Here is a 25356-nt window from a genome sequence, read left to right on the forward strand (position 1 = left end):
AATAAATTCCTTTGAATAGAATAAAAAATGTAAAAAGTAGATAAGCTGTAAATATAAGTTATCAATAGGTAAAAATAACAGTGACATAGGTAAATGTCACAAATGAAACACTTGCTAAGTGCTAGGACTCCACATGAAACACTTTACAATGATTATTGCAGTTAAACTTCACAATATTCCCAAAGACCATTTTTTATTATTACTCTAATTTTTTTCAAGCAAAGATTCCAAAAGATTAGGGAAATGTGCCCAAGGTCAAGTAGCTATTAACAAGAAGTGCAAGAATTTAGCACAGGTCTCTCTGAATGTCATCTTCACAGAGTAGCATCAAGATGACAGAATTTTGTGTGGGAGTATTTCCAAGAACATGAGTGAACACAAACATTTTATTGACTGTTTACTGGATGCCAGGTTATAGTTGTAATACCAATACTGTGAGTCAAGGATGATGATTTCCTCCCAAAATTTTATATATAAAGAAATTGACTCTCAAAGCTATATCCAAGATTATAGAGTAGTATAAAGCAGAATGATCCACTCTGGTTCTCCTACTTTTTCATATTCCATATGAACACAAATTATCTCAGTGTTGCTAATTTTAATTGGAAAGCCAAGGCAAAAGTCTGCCAAGAAATATTTTTTCACATTAAAGTAGTAATATCAAACTATGTCTTGATACTTTCACTTCTTGATTTTGGTAGGCCCGTTTTGTTTTATTGTGTGAGAAGCATATGATACTTGAAAAGGACACTGGAAAGGTAGAGTCTTTGATCAATAAGAGTGAGGTTGAATAAGGGCTTGACTTCTAAACTCAGCATTTTTGAGAGTTGAGTTCAAACAGGTTTCTAAAAATGATTCTGAATCCTAGCATTGAACTGAGTAGAGAGGCTGAAGCAATGGCATTTTCTTGATCGGCATTGATCATTTGGGTTTTTCTCTGGCTCTGACTCTCAGTATGTGACCTTGGTCTAGTCACTTAACCTCAAGGGTCATCAGTCCTTTCATCAAATGAAAGAGAAAACCACTACCACTTTCTCTAGAGCTCTTTACTATGATGAAGGAAAAAGTTCTGCTGTTATGATTTTTGTCAGAAATCATGCTGAAACCCTATTTTATTCCTCAAAAATCTGTCTTTCTTGGAGAAAAATAATAATAAAATCCAAACAAAAGAATTTGGCTATCATCCCACCCACATATTACCCTTCTCAGAATATTACTTAACCAGCCACCTGAAAAATAAAATAGAAAGAATGTGAGTATAGAGAATACTTGGCAATAAAGAAATGGCAGTGGGGAGGGGAAGTTAGCTCAGTAGTACCTCGCCTGCCTTAGAAGCGCAAGGTCCTGAGTACCATTCCCGGTACCAAAAAAAGAAAAAGAAAAAGAAATAACAATGGACACTGAAGCCAGTAAAACAAGGAATTTATCTCTAACTCCCTGACTTCTTTTTTTTATTCATTAAATTCATTAGTACATTTTAGGTATGCAGTATGATGACATTCATGATTGGGAATTTGTACCTTTACATGATATATCATGGTTCTTATTTTTCCCCCATTCCCCTGCCCTCCCTTCAACCCTTCCAGCCCTCCCTATTTACAAAGACCCTGATTTCTTTTTAAAGTGCAATTATCATTGGTACAATTTTATCCCCTACATAAGTCATGATGAAATTGTAAACCTGAATTTCTCAGCATGTGCCTTAATTAGGAAAAATAATAATTACAGAAGTAATGAATGAAAGTAATTAAAATGAAGTCATTAATGAGGTTCAAATCTAACATGACTGGTGGTGTCACAAAAAGGGTACATTTCAACATAAAGACAGTGTCGCACACAGGGGAAGAAATATGAAAACCCACTGAGAGAAGATGGACATGTAATGGAACAGTGTATCTGCAAGCTATACAACACCAAGGATGACCAGAAAATACCAGATGTTAGAAGAAAAGAGGGAGGATTTTCCTCTAAAATTGTGAGAGAAAGTGTGAATTTTCTGTCACCTTGATTTTAGACTTCTAGGTATTAGAACTATGAGATGATTAGTACTTATTGTTTTGAACCACTCATTGTCTTGTATTTTATTATTGCAGCATACAAAAGTAATAGTACAAGTATTTCCCAGGTTTCTTATACATCTGATTCACTCTAATAGCTGTATTCTTAATCCAGCGCCTTAGACCATTTGGCCACGCTACCACTAATAGCTGTATTCTAAGCCAGTAGCTCTCACTTGCTATGATAGTGTATGCATGCTTACACACAGACACACATGCACTCACATGCACATGTACATTCACAACTTTTATTGAAGACATGACTATTAAATTATGCTGGTAGCAGAAAAAACATGCCTCCTGCTTTCTTCCATTTTCAGTGAGCACTTCTCTCAGAAGTATACATTTTTTGTTGCTGCTAAATGAAAACAACAGTTTTAAGTTCCACCTCAGGATTCCTATAAAAGAACTAATGAAGCTTCATCTTAAATTTATTGATAAATTGAACATAGAAAGCATGTTACTGTAGTAACAATTAAGTCATATGTTTCTGCAGCTTTTCCTACAGAAATATACTGAAGATGGCCTGACTGTGATTGTATGGAGAAAGATGCAACGTTATAAGAGAAGAGTGAGCTATCAACTGTGCCTGAGTATGCTCCTCTGTCGACCCCTCCTACCCTACTTCTTCCCAACCTCTATCCCCCACCACAGCTTTGGTATTGTACTTTGTGGTAGTTAATTCATTAAAAGTCAAAATATTTTCTATACCAGGCATTGGATGCAGTGCACTAATGGAAGAAAGTGAAGATTCCAGTAACCAAAACACACAAATATAATTACAAATTCTAGTGATGGACGCCATGTCAAATGAAATAATAAGCTCATCCATCTTGAATGATACATAAATTGACCCACTCTTTGACTTTTTTCCCAACTTTCTAGCTCCCCTTTTCAATCTGGGTGATACCACCTTTGCACCATTGTCTAAGTCTCATGCTAAATTGATAAAAATTAGTGAAATCATCCAGTCTGACCATTTTATAATTTACAGACCAATGTTTACTCCCTTTTAGCTTATATATTTTGAGAACAAGAAACATGTCTTTTACATGTTATCTCCATCTGCTGATTCAAGATATGTGAGTTAATTTGGTGTCAACTCTAATGGATTAAGAAATGGCTGGCAGGTTAGGGGAGCACAGTTCTGGGTCTGGATGATTAACTTGTAAGCCTCAAATGGAAGAGGAAAAACCCACCCTGGATGTGGGTGGCACCAACCAATAGGCTTGTAGCCTGGATGGAATAAAAAGGGAAAGAAGAAGGAGTTCTGTCCCTTTTGCTTCTTCAGAGGCACTCCAGTCTTCACCATCACCTTTGGACATTTGTCACCAGCTCTTTCAGCCTTCCAGTGCAGACTCTTACCTTCAGCTTTTGAATACAAACTTTTTGTTGAGTGATGAATGCCCCATGGACAACAAATCTTTTAATCAATCAAAGCTAAGTTTATTGGATTTGTTACAGGAATGAAGACCACCTGCTCAGGGCCAAGGGACAAATGAGAGAGAATATTTAGAGAAGGACCCAGATTGAATAGCTTCAAGTGGGGATTGCAAAGCAGAGATTATGACACAAGAGTTTTGGATTGGCGAAAACAGGAATGTGCAGGCCTAGAAGTTAGCTTTGACAAAGAAGCTATTAATCTTGATAAGAATGCTGTTTTATTTAGCTGTTAATATAATCATTTGAAAGAAAGTATCTTCCAGGAATTGAATTGTTGTTGATTATTCTTATTATTAGTCAGTATTAGGAACTACGATAGTTAATCTTGCTAACTTGGCTGAACTGAGAGACTCTTGGAAAGATGGATGGATCAGGGGGCCCAATACTTATGAGTGGATCGATCCTCTCATGTTTAGCCTTCTTTCCTGTGAGGAGGTGGGGCACTGTCTGAGGTGGGTCACTAACAGCAAACATTTGGATGGTGGAGCTCTTGCCAGCACTCTTCTCCCATGGTGCTCTGCTTTCCAGCTGCCATGAACTGAATGGCTTTGCTCCACCATATCCTTCCATCATGATCCTGCTTTGGGACTAGCTGGCTATAGACTGAAACCCTTTGAGAACAACAGCTAAAGGAAACCTCTCTTCCCCTAAGTTGCCCCAAACAGGCATTCTGCTCTGTGATGGGAAAGCTAACAATGCAGGGGTCCAACACATGCCCAATGTCAATATTGTTCAACATAAGGACAAAAATTATATTGGCTTGGGACTTTTTTTCTTTCCTTCTTTCCTTTTCTTTTTTCTTTTCATTAGTTTCTTCTTTCTTTGTCTGTTTTCAAGAGTGAATCAAAACAGATTGCAATCCAATTACAGTTAGTAAGACTAAAAAGTACTTGGTTAAACACAAAAGTCATAAAGAGGGAAATGAGACATTCCACTAAAATAGTCATGACTGCTGAGTGTAGTGGTACATGCCTGTAATCCCAGCACTTGGTCAGCTGAGGCAGGAAGATTGCCTTGAATTGGAGATCAACTTGGGCTACACAGTGAGTTCAAGGGCAGCCTGAATTGCATAGTGAGACCTTGTCTCGAGAAATAAAAAAGAAAAGAAAAGAAAAATCATGACTGAAACAGGCTATAGCAATTAAGTGTCAGATGCATCCAAGAGCATCCTGAAAGTCTCAGCAAAGAAAAAAATAAGACATCTATGGAGAAAAGTTACCTATAAAAGAAATATATTAGTTTAACTAACAGAAAAAAAGTAAGTTTTCTAGACCTTTGATTGGTGGAGCAAAATATGCTGGGGAATAATAAAGATGTTAACTATATTTGCATATAGCATGTCCTATCATACTGAAACTTTAGGTATTCCAAGATGGCTCAATCAAAAATAGAATATGAGAGGACATAAATGTCCTATATAAAAAACATCTTCATAAGACAAAAGGGTGAACCTGTAAGTATTGCCCTGACTCCCTCCACCACATCCAATTCACTGTCCTAAAATATTATAGAAAGCTATTCTGGCCAGTTTGTTCTTTCCACATGTACTACAGAACCTACCTATGCAGGTATATCTCTATAGCAGATAGAATTTTTGGTCCCAGTATTCCACTACACTGTGGTATTATGCATCCACATCCTTGCCTGGGGCTCAAAATAAACAGAATATGCTGACATGGTAATTAGCCAAGCCACTTGTTTTATTTTTTATACTTCTTCATTTAAAAAAGTTTTATTAGTACATGTTTGTGATACATAACACATCTTAATCCTTTTTTTACTTCCCCACCCTCCAAACTTCCCTCTCCTTCCATTCCGAGATCCCCTTCATGTCTGCAAAAGGTCTACCTCCATGTCACTTGTTTTGGATAATGGGATGGATGTTAGTAGAATTTAAATGGAGATTAATATGAAATGTATTTGTCTTTTGGCAATTTATTCCTATGGAGAAAGTTCCTGAGTCATTTACTAGTTACAGAGAAGAACATGAAAACCTGACCTTAATCTACAGCCTGAAGCCCAATTTAGTAGAGCACATATGAGACTGGCCAAACCTTGAGAAGGTCGAGAGATGCAAGAGCAAGAATCTAATTTTGTCATTTCAGAAACTGAGTTGTGGAATGGGGGTGAGAGGTAGCTACACTGCGTTATAGCTATGTACAGCTACGTACAGCTTCCTTGGCACATTTCAGAGCCAATCCTTCACTTATATCTTTGACATTATGATTGTTCTTTTATTCTCTGATTTGACAATAAATAAATACAAGTTATCATTTTTAACAGTTGGAAAACCCGGGTCCGCACTTGTAAACTGCCTTGGTCCTGTGAATTTTTAATTTTCTCCCTCAAACCTCACAGATACAGTATTCTTGAATGCATTTTCTGAAGACCCACCAAATTTCTACTGAAGGTTACAACAGTGAGAATAGTAATAAGAATGCCCAGATCCCTTACCCTAAAGTCTAGAAATTTCTGGATTCTGCTGCTATTTCTGATTTCATTTTTGCCTGATCTCTAACATTTTACACACACACACATACTTTAGTGCAATTTTTCTTGAGTTTTACCTAACACTGCTATAGGATTTGCTTACTTTTCTCCTGGTACTGAGTGGAGAAGGCGAAGAGACTCACATACTAAACGTGAGTGCCATGGTTTGGCTATGGTATGTTCCCTAAAGTTCATGTGTTGGAAGTTTGGCCTCTAATATGGCAGCAGTAAGATATGATGGAATCTTTAAGAACTAGGGTGTAGTGGAAGTGAGATAGGTCAGTGGAGGCTACAGTCCTTTGGAGAGACTAATGTTGCCCTCATGGTGTGGATCAGTCCTTGCGAGAGAGAGTGGATAGAACAAGCCTGGTCCCTGAGTCTCTCCAGCTTCCTGTCTCATCATGTGATTTCTTCTGCTCAGGCTCCTGCCACTATGATAAGAGCCTAAAATAATGGGGCTATTTGATCTTGGATTTTCAGCCTATAAAGCTGAACTAAATAAACCTCTTTTCTTTATCAAGTAACTGGCCTCAGGTATTTTGTTATAGCAACATAAGTGAAATAATACAGCGGGGCAAGATCAGGACAAGTAGAATCATTATGACAGGTATCTCAGCAATCATCTACTGACAGGCAGCCAGCCCCCAGCAGATAAGAAAGATGCCTTGCCCACTTTGTTGCTTCTAGGAGAAAAAGAAGCAGAAGTTCATTCAGTTACATATCAGTCTTTCCTAATTTGACCCAGCTATTCCTCTTCTACTTAGGTATCTTCCCAAAAGAGTTAAAGACATCATAGCACAATGATGTACACATACTCATGTACACAATTCATAATAGCTAAATCTTGAAAGCAACCTATATAACCATCAAAAGATAAATGGAAAAAGAAATTGTGGTATTTATATACAATGGAATACTACTCTGCCATAAGGAAGGATAGATGAATTCTTTGTAGGAAAACGGATGCATCTTGAGACCATAATATTAAGTAAGTCAAACATATAACCTTAAATATTGCATGGTTTCTCTCATATGAGAAGCTGAATATATCAAATGAAATATAAAAACAAAAAATAGGAAAAAAGAGAGAAAAAATTCCTGTAGTCCAGCATGAACATGGTATCTGAAAGTGTTCCTTGATGTAATATAACTGTCTTATGTGTTTCATAAGTTTTTGATACTTTAATTTGATTGTTAATCTTAGATGTATTATGTACATGTACAATTCCACGTAATCATCATGTTCTGCAAACATGTACTAATAAAAACATTTAAAAAAAGAGTCGCCCTTCCCTTCTACATATACACTCAGGACTCATGTATGGGTTTCCCACCACCAGCAGCCCCTCAAAGTGAGGCTTATTTAAATCAAATTCTACCTGAAGTGAAATTAATCCCAGCATACAGGGAAGGGGTTATCGTGCTCAGTCCTGTACACTAGCCAAACCTGCAACTTGACAAAGTGCCCTCCATTAGAGATGCCCCTGAGTTTTGTCCTACCCAGGGACAACCCAGACTCGTATCAAATTCACACTCATCTCAAATCCAGTACTCAGTAAAGCAGTCAGCTTATCTTCCGCCTACAGCAATATTTATTCCAGTTTGTTTATTTGGATAGACTTGGCTTTGGCTCATTACTAATATCTTAGTAACAAGTGCCTTCAAATCCTTGTAGAAAAAGGTAAGAGCTGAAGCTTAAATAAATGAAGGGAAAGGCTCAGGGTTCAGAGGAGAATTACCTTAAAGTGATGAGCCAGGCTATGGAATGCTGAGCTTTTCTTTGGTCCTAATTAGCTTTGGGATCGGGAAAGCTGTGCAATCCAAAAGCACTCAGCAGAGACTGAGCCTGAATTCTCAACTGTGCTCCTCAGGACTGAGCTTGCCACATCTCAGACCATCATCTGAAGAGGACTTTTCCATCTGGTCTTGTCCAATTCTGACTGGAGAATATCAGAGCTTTCCCCTCTCCTCTTGATCTTTACTTTGAGTTCTAACAGAACTCTTGTCAGTCTGCTAAATATTTTTTCCCCCAGTGGAAGGCCTTCGGGTTAATGAGTCTAACCTATAAGGGAAGCAAAAGATAAATAACATTGTTAAAACATCAAGGAATACAAGTTCTGACTACAATTCTTTCCACCAGGAGTCCCTCTCTAGACCCTGAAGAGGAAACACACCTCCCAGTTCACAAAATACACTGAGTAAATTAACTCTCCAACCCCCGTCATCAGCATGAGGCCTTCCAAGCTGAAGAAGAATTCCTAAAAATTGAAGGAAACAACCTGCTATGGAAGAAAAACAAGAGCTCAAGAATGCTGATCACTGTTGATATTGCTTATCACTCATCTACTTCTTTCTGCCCCCAAGCTTTGGCACATTTGTCACTGGGGAAACAGGAAGATCAGGGGGCAGCAAGTTATAGTTCATGGGCCAAACCCAGCCCTTCACTTATTGGCAAGGATGAATTTTCATTGGAAGATATCCATACTTACTTCATTATGGATTGTCTATGGCTGCTTTCATACAATAATGGCAACATCCAGTACTTTAAACACAGACTGTATAGTCTGCAGAGACTAAAATATTTACTATTTGAACTTTACAAAAAAAGTGTGCCGGAGGGGAAATAACAAGGACAAAAGGAAATCAAAGATAAACCTGGCTTCAAAATGGAAATATAATTTCAGCTCCTATTTCCCAGGCAAGGATGTGCTTTTCCCCTATATCGTCAGACATGAAGCAAGATTCTCTAAAGAATTACACTTAAAAAAATAGCATAGCTCCAATTGATTATAGATATTCCCAAAAAGACATGCATTCTCTAAGAAAAGTTCCCCGTGGAAATTATGTTGCAACCAGTATAAAGAGGGCTAAGATATGCCGTAAATTTTGTCATAGCTAAATTCATATTCTTTTTTACTTCTCTTCAGGTTTCCAGCCCTGAAATGAAGTGCTCAGCTACATAATGCAAGGACTCCCCAAAGCAGCTCTTATGAAATCACACACTATGATACAGTGACTTTTCTAAACCCTCACAGAGAAAAAACAACTACACAAAGTGCTTTAGCAAATAGATAAGAATAAAATCAATGCATATCCGTATGTAAGATGTGTGTTCTTCAGAGAAAATTAAAAACCTGTCGGGATGCTTGTCTACACTGACTGCCTGTGAAGCATATTCAATTATTCATTCTATTCACCTGACTGGCCACTTGAAACTATGTAGTCAGTGCTTCAGCAATAATTTCATTTCTATGTGTTCTGCCTGGTTATTTTTCTGTGTGTGCACACTATTAATTAATGACTATGGAGAACTTCATAAATTTCAATATTCAGTGGCAGTGGTGCTTGATCTATTACCCATGAAAGCCAGAATCTACAGTCACTGAGTAGGCACAAAGAGATAAGTATTGATTTTATTTTTTAGTTTTAATTTCTTTTCATTGAGTCTAAATCACTAGATTGCATTTAAAGATCTTTCACAATGCAATGAAGTACAATATGATGTCCCCGTGGGTGGGTTAACCCCCCCAAACACATTTAAGAGGATTTGTGTGTATCACTAGTGGATAATGATAAACCATGGCGTGGGCCTCTTTTAAAATGCAGCCAAATACCCTCTTAGATTAGTGTCTTATTAATTAGGACACAGGAATTATGGGCACAGGAGTTCAAAACCTAAGGCCTTCATAAAACTCAGGATGTGGTTATGTTTGGTTGATTAAGTCTCCTAGATCATCGCTGAAATCATAAACAAGGCAGCACAAAGGCTCCAACTTTTGACCACAGTCATATAGGTTTTAGCATGGTCCTCAGCTTCATTGACATAAACTCTAATGCTCTAGGATAACATGGGTATTTGATGGGTATCTGGGCCCCTTCTATTTAATGGAAAGAAGATGTTATGGCTTATGTTCAGATGTCCCCCCCAAAAAAGCATCATATAGATGGGGGTTTTCTTTTGCAGAGGTGGTTAAATCTGGAATATGTGATGAGAGGAATAATTGTGTGTGATTACTAAACCACTGCACGTGAGTGATTGGTTTGGTACCACCCTAATCCCGAAGTTTGGATGGGATAAAGGGGCTGAAAGATGCTGTTAACATTCCCTTGTTGCCTTTGCTACCTTGTGCACACCATGTTTCTCTCCTGTGACACGTGTTTTCCATCCCTGCCTTGGAGCCAGCTGATTATGGATTGAAACCTCTACAAACTGTGACCAAATAAACTCTTCTCCCCTTAACTTTGGGTGTCTAGTATTTTGTCTCAATAATGAGAGAAAAGTAACTAACACAGGAGACAATCCAAACCATGAGCCTATCTGGACCAAGATCCACAGATCATTTGGCAGAAAGTCTGCTATTTCTTTTGAGAAAAATCTAATGTTCTTAGCATTAGATTCTTGGTGTCAGACACAGAGAAATGCTTTTAAAATTGGGAGAGACAGAAAGCCATTGCATTATGGTGTTTTAAGCATGAAAGAAAATACCAGGAATATTAAATTGAACAAATATTCCTGAAAAGATTTCTGTATGCCAGTAAATGATGTAACTGTTCACTAAAATTTAATTTGTTCAATTCTCATAATATTTAAATCCAGGCATTTTACTATCCCTCTATTACAGGTGAGGAAACTGAGGCATAAACATTTAAGTATCCAGCTAATGTTACACAGTCATTCGGTGAGCCCCACTTATGCATCTAGTCTCCTTTAATCTGGGCTCCTCACCCTAATGTGAAGCATCACTTGCTACCGAATTGCCTCTCCTGTAAAAGTATCTTGCCCACTCTCTACACAGGAGGACTGTAGAGCAAGGGAAATGTGGATACTAGTCATTATTTTGAAATACAGTAAAACCTTGGTATGTGAGCATAATCCATTCCAGAAACATGCTTGTAATCCAAATCACTTGTATATCAAAGTGACTTTTCCCATAAGAAATAGTAGAAATTTATATGATTTTATTCCACAAACCAAAATATTCATACAAACTGAATACTACACAGTAATAAAATTTAAAATAAAATAATTAAATATAAAGAAAAATAAACTAACATGCATTTACCTTTGAAAACCTTCATGGTTGTTGGGAGATGTTGTGTAGGATGACTTTCACTACCACTAATGGAATCCTAGCTACCTATTGGGTCAATGGAATCTTTTTCTTTTAGTGCAACTTTAACAAGGATCTAGCCATTGACACTTGCTTTTGCCTCCTTTTGAGGATTTCATGGAAATGTGACATTGCATTGTCATTAAACAGATTCATAGCTCTCACTGTTATAGCCTTATTCAGTGGGTGCTTTTCTAAAAAATTTTGCAGTTTCCCACATTTTACACATTTGCTTGATCTCATTTGAAGTAAAGGATTCCATTGCCTTTTTCTCCTCTCTCTCTCTGCAGAAAATATCTCCTTCATAACCTGTTGGTGTTGGGAGACAATCACCCATAACTCCAAATAGAGAGAAAAACAAATGCTCAGGTGTGATCATGTGACACTTGGCATTACATACTAATACTCAATTGCAAGACATGGTTCCATTATGCTTCAGTTGTTGAAGGGCTCCAAGCTTGAACTTTCAAATACTTGAATAGCAAAGTTGGAAAAAAGTCTGCTCTGTGTTTGTAACTTTGCTTGATAATCAAATGGAAAACCCAACTTGAAAAAACCCATAAGTGTCAATAGTGAGTCACACATTGTGTCTCGCCACAGACACAAATGTATGTTTCAGTCTAAGCACTGCTCTTGTCCAGACAACATATAGTGCTGTGTTACTGCGTTAAAACATTTGCAGGAATGCATGTTTTTGTGTGTTTATTTGCATAAAATATTGTAATCATGGCTGCAAACTAAGTTAGTGATATCAGCAGTAAAGCTAAGAGGAAAACTGTGAGAAGCACAATAAAGTGAAAGAAAGAAACCACTGCAAAATATGTAGAAATCCTGGAAAAATAAATTTATAAGTGTAATATTTAGGCCTCACTAATTATTTGGTTTTCAATTATTTCTTATGGGAAACATACATTAAGGTCTCAAACATTTTGGTGTTCAAACACAAATTTGGAATGAATTGAGTTTGACAACCAAGGTGGTATAATAGAAATGTTTGCTCCTCTTATGGAACACTAGCAAAACAAGTTACTAACAATCCAGAGTTTTACTATGATTAGCGATGCTTCCTTGAGCAAATGGCTTATCACCCAGAAGACTATTAGAATCACCTGGAGAGTTGTTTTGGGTTTGTTTATTTTCAAAATCATTCTAGAACTCCACCTCACACTCATGGATACAATCCCTCTGAGGGTTATTTCCTAGAAATCTATATTTTTTTCAAAGATCCCCATGAGATTCTGACACAGCCAGGGGAGTGTTTAAGACTCACTGGAGTTGGCTTCCACAGAGAATTGTTGTGTAGCTTGTCGAAATGAATCTGATTCCAATTGCTCATCTGTAAAATGTCTTCTAATCACACAGAACCTGACTTCCTTTTATCTCAAAGGTGAGGGAGTTTTGTAACCTGGAAACAGAAGAAAGGCTGGAAAGTACCCTGTGTTTTGAAAAATGAGGCAGTAGTGAGGGGAAAAGGCAGCCAGGGGAGACATCTTTAATAATTCATCCTACCACTGTCAAATTAGAACTTTAAAAAAATTAATGTATGCCTTGGTGTCACTTTATCAATCTGTTTTTAATTATCATAACCAAGCGAAGTAATAATTTATTACTATTAGCCATGTCGTGCCTGGGTGACTTCATAAAGAAAAGATATTTATTTAGCCTGCAGTAAACTAAAGCACAGTGCCAGCATCTGCTTGGCAATGGTGAAGGTCTCCAGGTTGATGATATCACAATGACCAGAACACAGGCAAGAGAAGTGGGTCACATTGACAGACAAAAACCTAAAGAGCAACATGGGTGGGGCTCAGTCTTAACAACTCATTATCAGAAGTTACTCAGGATCCAGGGAGGACTGAATCTCTTCTGAAGCCATCAAATGACCTAACTCCTGATAGGCCATGCCTCCTAAAGGTCCCACCACCTCCCAGTACTGCCAAACTGGGGACAAACATGAAACTCAAAGACAAATCCCATCTAAACCATAGCAGGCACCCACACTCGCAAGCAGGAATCAGCTTAGTGAGGATTCCAATCTGTCAATAGCTTGTTTGACTTACTTGTTCACTCAAGGAACCAAAATCCTTTTTTTAAGAGTAGGAAGAATTTATTGAGAGAAAGATAGCTTCTGTCTAAGAGAGAAAGCAGGAGGACTGGAAAGTGGATTGCCTCCCCTTTTTGGGGGAACCAAAATCTTCACAAAGTATATCGTTAGGGATTTCCCCTAAACACATGTCTATCTACAAAAGAAATCAAACACTTTTTTGAGACAGAAGTTTGTGAAATCAATATGGAACATGGTTAGAGTTACTACAAATAAAATTACTTGTGGTGCAGTTGTGGCATTAAAGATGAAAAGTAGCATTTGGTAGTGGAGACAATAAAGACTTTAGACTCCAGGAATTAGAAGAACAAGTGGGCAATTCTTAACCTCAGTTTTCCTCATCTGAAAAAAAAAAACCAGAAAAGATTAAAAATCACCATATATATATATGTTAATATGCATCATTCTTGATTTTATTTCAAAACAAATCAATCACTTTCTCCCGAGTATAGTTGTATTATTCATATGAAAACATGAAATTATATGAAATAACATGAGAATATGAAATAATATGAAATCCCACTTTGAGTTCATATTATTCATGATCAGTGGCCACTATCAGTGTGTCCAATTTTTATTTCTGCTTCATTAAAATATCCCTTCTTGTGAAAATGAATTAATTTATTTATTTAAGAAATATTTTAACCACTTAATTGTTTAATTCTGATTAGTATTAGTTTATAATGTATTTTATGTGCTAAAAATCATATCAATAAATAACCCATGTGTAATTTCACCTATTGCTTTTGGGAATTCTCCTGATCCTCAATCAGATACGTAGTGTTTATCTAGGTGTTCTTTAAATTGTTTGATTATTTAACTTTTTAATTGCCATACTAATCATTTTAATACTAATTTATTTAAATCGTGAAAAGTCAGGAATTTATCCATTTTACCGTTGACATGGATCCTACAATTTTAAACATTTATATGCAAATATATTTGCATTTATAGGAAACACACATATAAGACTGCACACACACAAACACACACACATACTCACACACACACAGAAGTATCTCAGCATATTTAAGTCAAAGAGTCTTTTTTTTTCTTTTGGAACCAGGGATCAAACTCAGGACCTTGCACTTGTGAGGCAGGCAGCGGCACGACTGAGCTAAATTACCAGCCCCAGGGTCTTTTATATTGCTCAGCAGGCCAGTGTCCTTGCTGAGACTATCTTCAACAGATGCTCCTGTAACTTACTCTTTGAAGTCTCATTACTGGAAAAGGTATACAAACACTTTGTTTGGTTTGTATTCAGGAAATAGCTGTGAGCTAGGAAGAAGCTCAAATAACTTTTTCTAGAATAGCTTATGGTGTAGGCATAACTGAAGATATTTGTTTTGGATTGGATCTGAACCTTTTCTGTGAGGCCATGTGCTAAAGTCTTGGTTGCAAGCCTATGGATTTATTAGGAGGAGTTGGAAAATTTAGGAAATGAAGCTAAATTGAAGAAAGTAGATCACTGGGGTGTGCTCTTGAATGGCTGCATTTTATCTTTAGCTCTCTCTCTCTCTCTCTCTCTCTCTCTCTCTCTCTCTCTGCTTCCCAATCATCATGAAGGGGCCAGTTTCCATGCACTTCTGCTATGAGATACTACCTTGCTCTAGGCCCAAAGACAATAGAACCAAGCAGTCATGGACTTAAACTTCTGAAACCATAGCAAAAATAAATCCTTCTTGCTTTTAAATTACTTAATTCAAATATTTTGCCAAAGCAAAGCAAATCTGACTAAAAGTGTAGTGGTTAAAAAAAGAAGAGTCAACAGAGGAGGAAGTGAGGAATAAAGTATTGCCCTCAAGACCTTATTCTTATCTGTAGCCTGAGTGAATCTACCCCCCTAAATTTATATACTGAAATCAAATTATCAATGTGATGATATTAGTAGGTTAGGTTTGGGGGGTGATTAGGTCATGAGGGTGAAGCCCTTATGAAGTGGATTAGTGTACTTATAAAGGGAATTCCAGACAGGTTTCTTGCACTGTTTCATCACAGGAAGAGACAGCAACAATCTGCCATCTGTGATCCAGAGAGTGAGCACACCACAGACAGCAAACCTGCTACCACAGTGCCTGGTCTTGGACTTACCAGCTTCTAGAACTGTGATAAATGAACTTCTGAATATTAATATTTTAACAGGTTTATTTCACCCAGTTTATAGTGTTTTGTTATAACAGTCCAATTGTTAATGTGAAAGATTACCAGTGTTCTGGAGTTTGAATAGAATAGATTGAAGAAAAACATATAAGATGCTATTTTGTTGGGGACCACCCTATTATTTATGCCCAAAGCAGGCTGTAAGCAGTTTAGGCTATAAAGAGTTAACCCCACAATTGGCTTGTTTTGAGCAGCAAATCCGGCTGAAGCCTACATGCTGAGGTCAGAGTAACTTGCACCCAAATTCTGTACCGACAATTAAAACCTTCTTAACTAGAAGAACAAGGTTCTAATTATAGTCCTATATTTTGTCTATTCTGTTCCAAACATGAGAATGCTTTGTCTTGTCCTTTACAAGCCTTGCTTGTGTTAGTATCCATAGTAACTGCATGACTGCACATGCTTGCACATTGTTCACATTGCACAAAGTTCTCTTTTACCCTAATTGATTACCAATAAAAATCAGTGGCTTGGACCAACCAGTGCCTTTGCTGATTGCAGTGGCATTGGTTGTGCTGGCTCCCTGGTTTCTCTGTCTCTTTACTTCTGTCTTTTAGGGTCTTTTTTTTCTCAGTCTTGCACCATAGCAATGAACAGGAGATCTGAACTTATTACAGAGGTCTATGATATTATTTAAATGTATAAATGAGAAAATATAAGTAAATACATAAAACGTAGATCTAAACAATTACAAAATAGAACAAAATCAATATTTTCTCTATAAACACTAATATAATTCCTATTCTTCAGATTAAATTATGCTTGAAATAAATTATGTACATTTTACATCAATCTTTACTTCTATTTGACATTTGCATTGCATTCTTATTAACACAACCTTTCAGTAGGTATTTTCAGTTGCTTTTAACATAAGGAGGAGTTGGTGTGACCATTACTATTACATTTGAAATGAATAATGCATAAACTTTTAAACTTTTTTCCTTTGAAAATATGTAAAAAATATGTTCTGGGATCTAGAAAATGGATTTCAGTAAAATCAAAATGCATAGTTTCAGTGTACTCTGATGAACAGAGAACTGTGTAACTATTATAATCCTCTCCTTGGTATTCTGGGAGAATAGGTAAGTAGTTAGGTGGACACAGAAATATCAGCAACCCTATGGTCTACTAGAAAGGGTAAGTGAGAGTCAAATAAAAGAGGCTGAGTGAGTGCAAATGTGAATGAATATCCAGGATAATAGTATATAATTTGTGTAGTAAATCTCTTGTGATTTTACAAGAGAGAATTAAAGTGTAGCATTTCAGGAGAAGCTTAAGATGTGAAAATCACCAAGTGGATGTTAGGTTGAAATACAGCAATAGCCAGAGGTGTACTTTATGTCCAGTGAGACATGATGCCGGTGTGACACAGGGACAGCTCAGCATCCCTGAGGACAGGGCACATCAGGAAAGCTTCTCCAGAGTTCCCCTCTTTGCTCTTGCCTTGTTCCTCACTGCATGTTATATTTATTCAATGTTTCTGGAGATTCATTTTCTCTCCTGTAAAATGGGCATATTAATACTACTAATTAAAACTCATTGAAAAGTCAATGTATTTCACATTCTTTATCAGCTGCAAAAAATCCTCTATTGATATTAATATAATCATCAACCTTATATAGAGAAAATTAATGAAAAAAATGTTTTGGACAAAAGTTCTTCATTAACAGAAAAACACTCTTTTTGTATAAAGTGGAAATTGATCACCCCATCAGTATATCTTTTGCTAAAATACTATGAAGGAAGGAAAATGTGGGGTTTTTTAAGGTTCCAATTGATCTGTACTAAGTAGTTGATAAAAGGCTAGGAAATGAAAAGATATAATAATTGTTCACTCGCAAGCTTCATAGTGATAGTTATTCATGGCAGTCTGAAAATCATCCCTATATTCCCATTAAAGAGTATGTCTCAAATCAGATCTAAACCAAAATCAAGCATTAAGAGGAAAAAATAATTTGGGCTCTGAATGGACAGTCTTATATTCACATATCTTTCCCTGAACCAACTAGTATGAGCACATTTCCACTTAAGAATCAAAGGATGCATTTGATTTCTGTTCATTCTTCCCTGCCACTCTAAATGAAAAACTGAAATAAATGCCTGGGTAATTTTTGTCACTCTGGAAATAGCTATATTTTAGTAGCAAGTTTTTTGTCATTTTCCTATTAATACCAATATCTGATGTAAACCTTCCCATAATATTTTTTAACAGGATGGTGGCTAGAGTAATAGAGGAATTTTAATATATTTATTTTAATCTCATATTTAGAGTGGGGGAGCTGGAGGCCATTCCGGAAATTCAATTTTTCTATCAGAACTTAGTGATACGTAAAACTCTCATTAATGGGTCTTTTTTCTCAGGAGAAGGTGTATTTTAATGCTCTTATTTCATTTATTTATAACTTCATGACCTAAGGAATTACATGCAACAAATTTAAAAAAAAATCCTTCCTATATTTCAAGACTGTTTCTTCTAACAGACTACATAGGATTATGCAAGCATGAAAACAACCACTTAACTACATATCCTCATGGAGATGAAGGAGAAGACAAAGTTATAGATTGTAATATTACAGCTCAGTGAGGTAAATCTTGATGGAGGAAGCTAACTAAAGGTCTGGAAATATATTAATACAAACTACAATCTTGTTTTCCTTGCCTGATGTAAAATAAAATTATTTTAATGTTATAATGCCCCACAAATCAAACTGAGTAAACCAAAAAGTGATTTTAAAGTAATTAAGTGCAAATTATACTCTTGGTCTCCAATTCTTTAGGAAAAATATTTTTGGAAGAGTGGAAAGGAAGAAATATCAGGAAGAAGATGAAAGGCCTTAGAAGGATTCATAATACAGACAAAAAAGTGAAATAGAAAAATTTCACCTACAGTTTTGAACCTGAAATATTAAGCTATTCCTTATAGAAACACTGGGCTCAGGAACAAAGGAGATATTAAGTCAAATGCAAATTCAGCTACTTAAAGGTAATTTGAGCAAGTTTTCTCATTCCACTAAGGTTTGCAAAGGGGACATTAATAGTAGGATAATTTCAACCTTGTATGAAATGGCAGTGGCCATGTGGCAGAATGCACATGGGCCTGAAGTGTCTATTATAGATCCTGACTCCAATCAGCACTTCAGAATTATTTCTGGGTCGCACTGCATTCATTCTCTTTTATGGTAATGATATAGGAGAAATATAACTCCCAACTTGCTAGATGTCAGATGTGCCAAGCTCATATCCCCTGAAATCAAAGAATGAATTCTAAAGGACAGTGAAAGTTAAGAGTAGGAAAGGTTTATTGAGAGTTAGCTCTTGAGAGACAGGCGACGTCTCAAACGTGAGTTGCCACCAAGGTATTTTGTCGGGGTAATCAATACAGCAAAGCCACAATGTGGGTTAAACATAGTTCAAATTATAATCAACCTATGGCATTACAAGTATAGCTGCTTAGCTAATAATGATCTAACAGGGAAACAAGTCACATAGCAAAGGGACATGGAAAGAGCAAAGGCATTTGGGGAAAGGATAGGTCTGGATGATCTGATCACCCACCTAGGTGACTGATGCCTAACTGGACTTCCTGGACCAGGTGGTGCTAATTATAGTATAATTTCAAATTACTGCTTATTCCTTAGGGAGCCACGTAGGCCTGGCCATTGATTTTCTTGAGGCCTGGTCCTCAGATGCACCTCTAGCCACAATTCTGATTTCTATAATTTGTTTTGCTGACTTCCTTGAGGGCCCCATCCCTCTTTGATTGTACATTAATTTCTATCTAACTTAGCTGCCTATAATAAATAGTCAAACAATTTCCCTTTCTTTTTTTCCCATTAAGTTTATTGCTACAACTTAGATATACAGTACAGTTACACACATCATTGGCATCTTGTACCTTTATATGATGTACATTAGTTCTTATTTTTTCCTCATTCCCATGACCTCCCTTCACCCCCTCCACCCTTCCCTGTTTACAAAGACTTTATTTCCATTTTTTGCTTTTCTCATATTTTTTTCTCTTCTTTCCTTTCCCCTACCCTTCCCACTTCCCCTACTCCTTTTGACCCAGCTATTCCTCTGCTGGGTATCTTCCCAAAAGAATTAAAAGAATCATACCACAGCAATATATGCACACCCATGTTTATAGCAGCACAGTTTATAATAGCTAAAGCTTGGAAACAGCCCAATTGCCCATCAACTGGAGACTGGATAAAGAAGATGTGTATGTGTTTTTTTTAAATAAAATGGAGTACTACTCAGCCATAAAGAATGAGAAACTAGAGACATTTATGGCTAAATGGATGCACATCGAGGCCATATTCTTAAGTGAAATAAATAGGACACACATGTCTAAATACTGAACAATTTCTCTGGTGTGAAAAACTAAAAGTGTAAATAAGAACCTCTGTTTCTTTTGAGGCACTCTGTCTCATAAGTAGTTCTGTAGATCAGTTAGAAATGATGTCATTTCTTGGGTTCCTGGAATGAGTGTTTAAAGAAAGGCTAGTATTTTTTCTAAGTCTAAGCTTTGAATACTCAGTAAAGACTTTCTCTCTCCATTTTGGTTCTGTGTACCAAATGCCATGAAGTCTGAAGTTTCCAGAAGCTGGTTTGCTACATTTTGGACAAAGTCTTCAATCTACTGGAGCAGCTCAAAGCAAAGGAAATGCACCACTCTAAGAAAGCCAGTCAGCCAGCTTTTTAGGAGGTCAGTGTCACACTTGGACCTTCTTGAGTACTTGAAACCATGAATTTGCTGTGGCTTTGTCATTAGCAGTCCATATTGAGTCATTTTTAATTTCTACAATTAGCATAATGGCAAGAAATTCATGTCAGTAGGGATTTCGGCATAGAAATACAAGGTCAACTGTCTATTATGAATCTATGATAGCATTTTGGGCAAAGTACTGCTGCAAGAAGGCCACTTTGCATCTCCTATAAACTTGAAATCTGGAACTGAAAATGGGTTCTATGTATGCTGAAATCTATCTCATTCTTGGATTTAGCTTTGAAGGAAATTTTTCAAGTAGAAAAAATGGTCATGTTTATAATATTATCTTAGTCTTAGGTACTACACAAGGGAGAATTACTAAGTAACCCTTCAATTTAATTCTCAGCTTTCTCTTCAACCACAACAATAACACACATCTTTTATTTAGGTACTGTGGTTTCACTTTTAAAAATTATATTTTTAAGCATTCTCAATGTTTTCTCTAAAGGTTTTAAATTCAGGAGATTCTTTAAGTCTCTCATAAATTTAAGGGACTGTCGATTCATTTGCGCTGCTAGCACAAAATACTATAGAGTTAAGTAGCTTGTAAGTAGAAATTTACTTCTCAGCTTTGGAGTCTGGGAACCCCAAGATTGAGGCACTAACTCATTTGGTGTCCAGTGAGAGCCTGTTTCCTGATTTATAGAATCAATCAGGCTTCTTCTTCTGTCCTCACACAGTGGAAAGGGATGCAGTTAGACAAAATGGCCGCAGGGAGGTCTGTTACTCAAAATGGCTCCAGCTTCTCATAAAATATGTCGTTTCCTCTCCGGGAAAGCGGAACTAAAATCACCCCTCCCCGCTACTCATCGGCCAATAAGTTTAAACTCGTCCTCACCTGCCCCAGCAATACAACCAATCCTCAAACTTCATGATGCTCTCCTGCCACACAACCCTTTATAAACCTCACCCAGTTAGTCTCTTGCTCTCTCTCTCACCATTGTTCGAAACAGCCCAGGAGCTCTTTCGCCCAATAAAGCCCTGCCTCAGGTGCTCCTGTTTCGACTTGATTTCTTTCAATGAACAGCTCTGTACATCCTCTTTTTAGAAAGGAGTTAATCCATTTTATCCATGTTTCACACTCATGGCCTTATTACCTCCTGGGCCCTATACAATCAGATTGATAATTAGCTTCTAACATGAGTTTTTGAGAGATACAAACATTCAGATCATAGCATTTTAGCCATCCCCCTCTAAATATGTTTGTTATATGCAAAATGCATTCATTGCATCCTGATAGCCCTAAAATTTTTAATTTCTTCAAGTGTCAACTTTAAAGTCAAAGTCCAAAGTCTCCCCTAAATATTATTTAGAGCAGAAATGGGTAAAATCAAACATTTACTTTCTTTATTACTTTAATAGGTAACATTCCCTCTAGCTGTGAACTATGAAATCAAATACATTTGTGCTTCTAAAATGCAGTGGTTGATAGGCATAGGAAAAACATTCTCATCCTGAAAGAGAGAATTATAAAAGGAAAAAGGGATAACATATCTCAAGTAAGTTCAAAATCCCCCAGAAAAAATAATATTAAATCTTAAAGATTGAGAATACTCTTCTTTGGTGCAGCAGCCTGTATTCCAGACCCGCTAGTGTGGGATTTTTATTTCTGGGTAGCCTCACCCCCATGTCTTTGGCTGATGCAGCTCACACTATAGGGTTCTCAGTGGTGGGAGTCAAGTGCCTGTGGCTCTCCAAGGTTGCATGTGTGTGCTGCTGACTACTGTTCTGGAATCTAAGGGGTCTCCATTCCCATGAATCCACTAGCCACTGATCTTGTTAGGACTTGCTGTTGTGGTTATAGCCTCATAGCAGCCATGTGTGTTGGTCATGTTCCTCAGGTTCAAGGGACTCCAACCTTTGAAAGCTAAGTGGAGGTGTCAGAACACTATGGCTCATGTACTCTGTGTGGTGCTGGCAGAGATGGCACTAAAAAGATGTCACCAAGGGCTACTGTCTGTGCCTTTGGAAGTGTGGTCATTGTAGCCCACAGTCCACCTGGGCCCACTGGGACTGGAAGGGATGTAACTGAGGAGTGAGGTGCAGGAATGTATGGGGCAGAGCTGTGATACCTATTTGCCCCCAGGCCTTTCACTCTGAGTCTATGGAGGAGCAGCCCCAACCTGCACTACAAGATGGAACTTTAGGAGTTACAATTTTTTCTTTTAGAGAGAAGCGACTTATCCAAACTTCCTCCTACTGAGCACATAGCCAGTATCCACGTCTCTCCTCATTGCAAAAGAAACAAGAGAAAAGGCAGATGCCAGCTCCAGGAGGCCATAGCCCATTTCCTTCTCACAAGACAAAAGAGGGTGACCTTAAGATAACTGGAATGGTAAAGATAGTGTAGAGATTGGCATCATCTCTCTGTTTCCCTTCTTCCCCTCTGTTCCTTATAAAAGACCCTGACCCACCTGTGCCCAGTGAGATAGTGTTTTGAGGGAAATGAACCTCTCCATCTTATCGAAGCTAGCTTTTAATAACTAATATTTTCTTTCTCTAATCAAAATAAATGAATTCCTTTAATTTGTTCAGCAGCAAGCAAAGGAACCTGAGCACGTGAACCAGCATGGCTGTAACACAATAATCTCTGAAATTCCTTTGGGAACATTCTTCTATTGTCTTGGAAAATAAGTCTTGGTTTCTGTTTAGATGGCAGATCCAAACTAATCTCTTTATCAACAGATCACTTGGGGAAACCATTGCTCTTACTCTGAAAGAGCATTCTTATTTCTTTGGTTGTGGATTCCTCTCAAGAATTTTCTAAAGTTTTAAGTTCAATTTCCCTCTTAATTAATAGTTCTACCTTTAAATTGTTTTTCTCTCATTTAATTTAAAATAAACACCCAAGAAAAGTCAAGCTCTATCTTCAATATTTTGCTTAGAACTTTCTTCAGCCCCAAACTACATTTTATTGCTTGCAAGTTCTACTGCCACATGATAGAACACAATCACCAGTCAGAGAAAAAAATTCTGTTTTTTGTATCAAAAATGGTTTCATTTCCATCTTCCCATAACATGTGTCTTGCTTTCAGGGAAGACCTCATTAGAATGATCTTAACCATCCATATTTCTATCAACATTCTGTTCATGATCACTTAGGAATTCTCTGAGAAATTTAAGACTTTATAGCTCTCTTCCTTAACTTTTTTGTCTTTACTGAATTATCTTTATCAGCCTGTTTACATAAAAGTAGAATTTTCCAACCAGGTATCTCAAGACTTTTTCTTTCCCCACCTGTTATCAAGTTCTAAAGCTATTTTTCATGTTCAGATATCATTATAGCAGCACCATGACTTCTTAATATTAATTTTCTCTCTTAGTCTATTTGGGCTGTTATAAAAAGAATACCAAAGAGTGCGTGGCTTATGAGCAACAGAAATTTATTTTGTACAGTTCTAGAGTCTGAGAAGTCCAAGATCCAGGGATTGGTAGATTTGATCACTGTGCATTTCTTGCTTCAGAGAATAGTCCCTTCTGCTTGTACTCTCATGCATGGAGACTAATGTGGCCCTCAGAATCTCTAATAAGAGCACGAATTCCATTCATGACAGCAAGCAAGGGTCACACCTACTAATGGCATCAACTCTGGGTTTAGATTTTAACGTAAGAATTTGAGGACACAGACGGCAGCAGAAGAAAATGGTTTCATTATTTTATATAGTAAAATTTTTTGCTATTACCATTTATTTATTTGAAAAATTTCATATGTTAGTGATTTAAAATATGTCACAAGTTTTTTTTGTTAAATTCTTTTATTGGTACATTTTAGGTACACAACACAATTACATTTCTCATTGGGAATTATACCTTTACATAATGCATCTTGGTTCTTATTTTTTCCCCATTCCTAGCCCTCCCTTCATGCCCTCCGCCCTTCCCTATTTACAAAGACTTTATTTCCATTTTTTCCATTTCTCAGCATTTTTCCTTTCCCCTCTTTCCCTCCCCCTGCCCCTCCCACTACCCCTACCACTTTGGACCTTTTCTTCCTTTGCATTACCAATTATTCATTTCAATCATTGGTACATTTTAGGTATAAAATAAAATGACATTCAACATTGGAAATTTGCACCTTTACATAATCTCTCTTGGTTCTTATTTTTCACCCTTGCCCAGCCCTCCCTTCAACCCCTCCATTCCTCCCTATTTACAAAGACTGTGTTCCTATTTTTCCATTTTCTCATATTAATCCCATTCTCTTCTATGATTTTCCCTACCCCTCCCACTTCTTTCCCATTTGCCCCTTTTCTTCCTATTTCACATTACCTATTATACATTTTAGTACTTATTTACACTTTTAATTTCTCACACCAGAGAAACTATTTGGTATTTATGCATGTGTGTCCTATTTATTTCACTTAAGAGTATCGCCTCAATGTGCATCCACTTAGCTATAAATGTCTCTAATTTCTGATTTTTATGGCTGAGTAGTACTCCATTTTATAAAAAACCCACATTTTCTTTATCCAGTCTCCAATTGATGGGCATTTGGGCTGTTTCCAAGTTTTAGCTATCACAAACTGTGCTGCTGTGAACATGGGTGCATATATATCACTGTGGTATGATTCTTTTAATTCTTTGGGGAAGATCCCCAGAAGGGGAATAGCAGGGTCAAATGGGACTTCCAGTCCTGGTTCTTTGAGGTATCTCCATACTGATTTCCACAGTGCTTGCACCAGTCTACACTCCCACCAGCAGGGGAGCAGGGTTCCTCTTTCCCCACAGCCACGCCAGCATCTGTTATTGGTTGATTTCATGATAGCAGCCATTCTTTCTGGAGTGAAGTGGAATCTCAGCGTTGTTTTCATTTGCATCTCCCCAATGACCAGTGATGTTGAACATTTTTTCATGTATTTATTTGCTATTTCTACTTCTTTGTCTGAGAAATGTCTCTTCATTTCAGATGCCCGTTTTTGGATTGCATCTTTAAATTTGGGAGGTCTGATCTTTTTAAGTTCTTTATAGATTCAAGGCAGTAGACCTTTGTCTGAGGAAGAGCAGGTGAAGATTTTTTTCCCACACAGTGAGTTGTCTCTTCACATTGCTGGTGGTTTCTCTTGCTGTGCAGAAGCTTTTTAATAAGAAGAGATCCCACTTGTTGATTGTTTGTGCTAGTTCACGGGCAACTGAGGTTTTGTTCATAAAATCTTTTCCTACAACTATGTCTTCAAGAGTTCTACCTAACCTCTGTTCCAACTGGTTCAGAGTTTCTATTTT

The 25356-nt window shown here is 37.2% G+C and overlaps 1 long non-coding RNA gene across 1 annotated transcript; it reads right to left on the reverse strand.

The window, feature by feature from the left end:
- Positions 1-7408: 7408 nt before the first annotated feature.
- LOC147822795 (uncharacterized) lies at positions 7409-13531 on the reverse strand. The gene is made up of 3 exons (XR_015444972.1): positions 13428-13531; positions 12372-12506; positions 7409-8052 (listed from the first exon to the last, which is right to left on the reverse strand). It is a non-coding gene; the product is annotated as an uncharacterized LOC147822795 (long non-coding RNA).
- Positions 13532-25356: the final 11825 nt, after the last annotated feature.

The sequence above is a fragment of the Heterocephalus glaber genome, unplaced genomic scaffold (assembly GCF_053883595.1).
Source record: "Heterocephalus glaber isolate CG9 unplaced genomic scaffold, H.glaber_assembly_v1.0 deba00001608, whole genome shotgun sequence".
Classification (NCBI taxonomy): Eukaryota; Metazoa; Chordata; class Mammalia; order Rodentia; family Bathyergidae; genus Heterocephalus; species Heterocephalus glaber.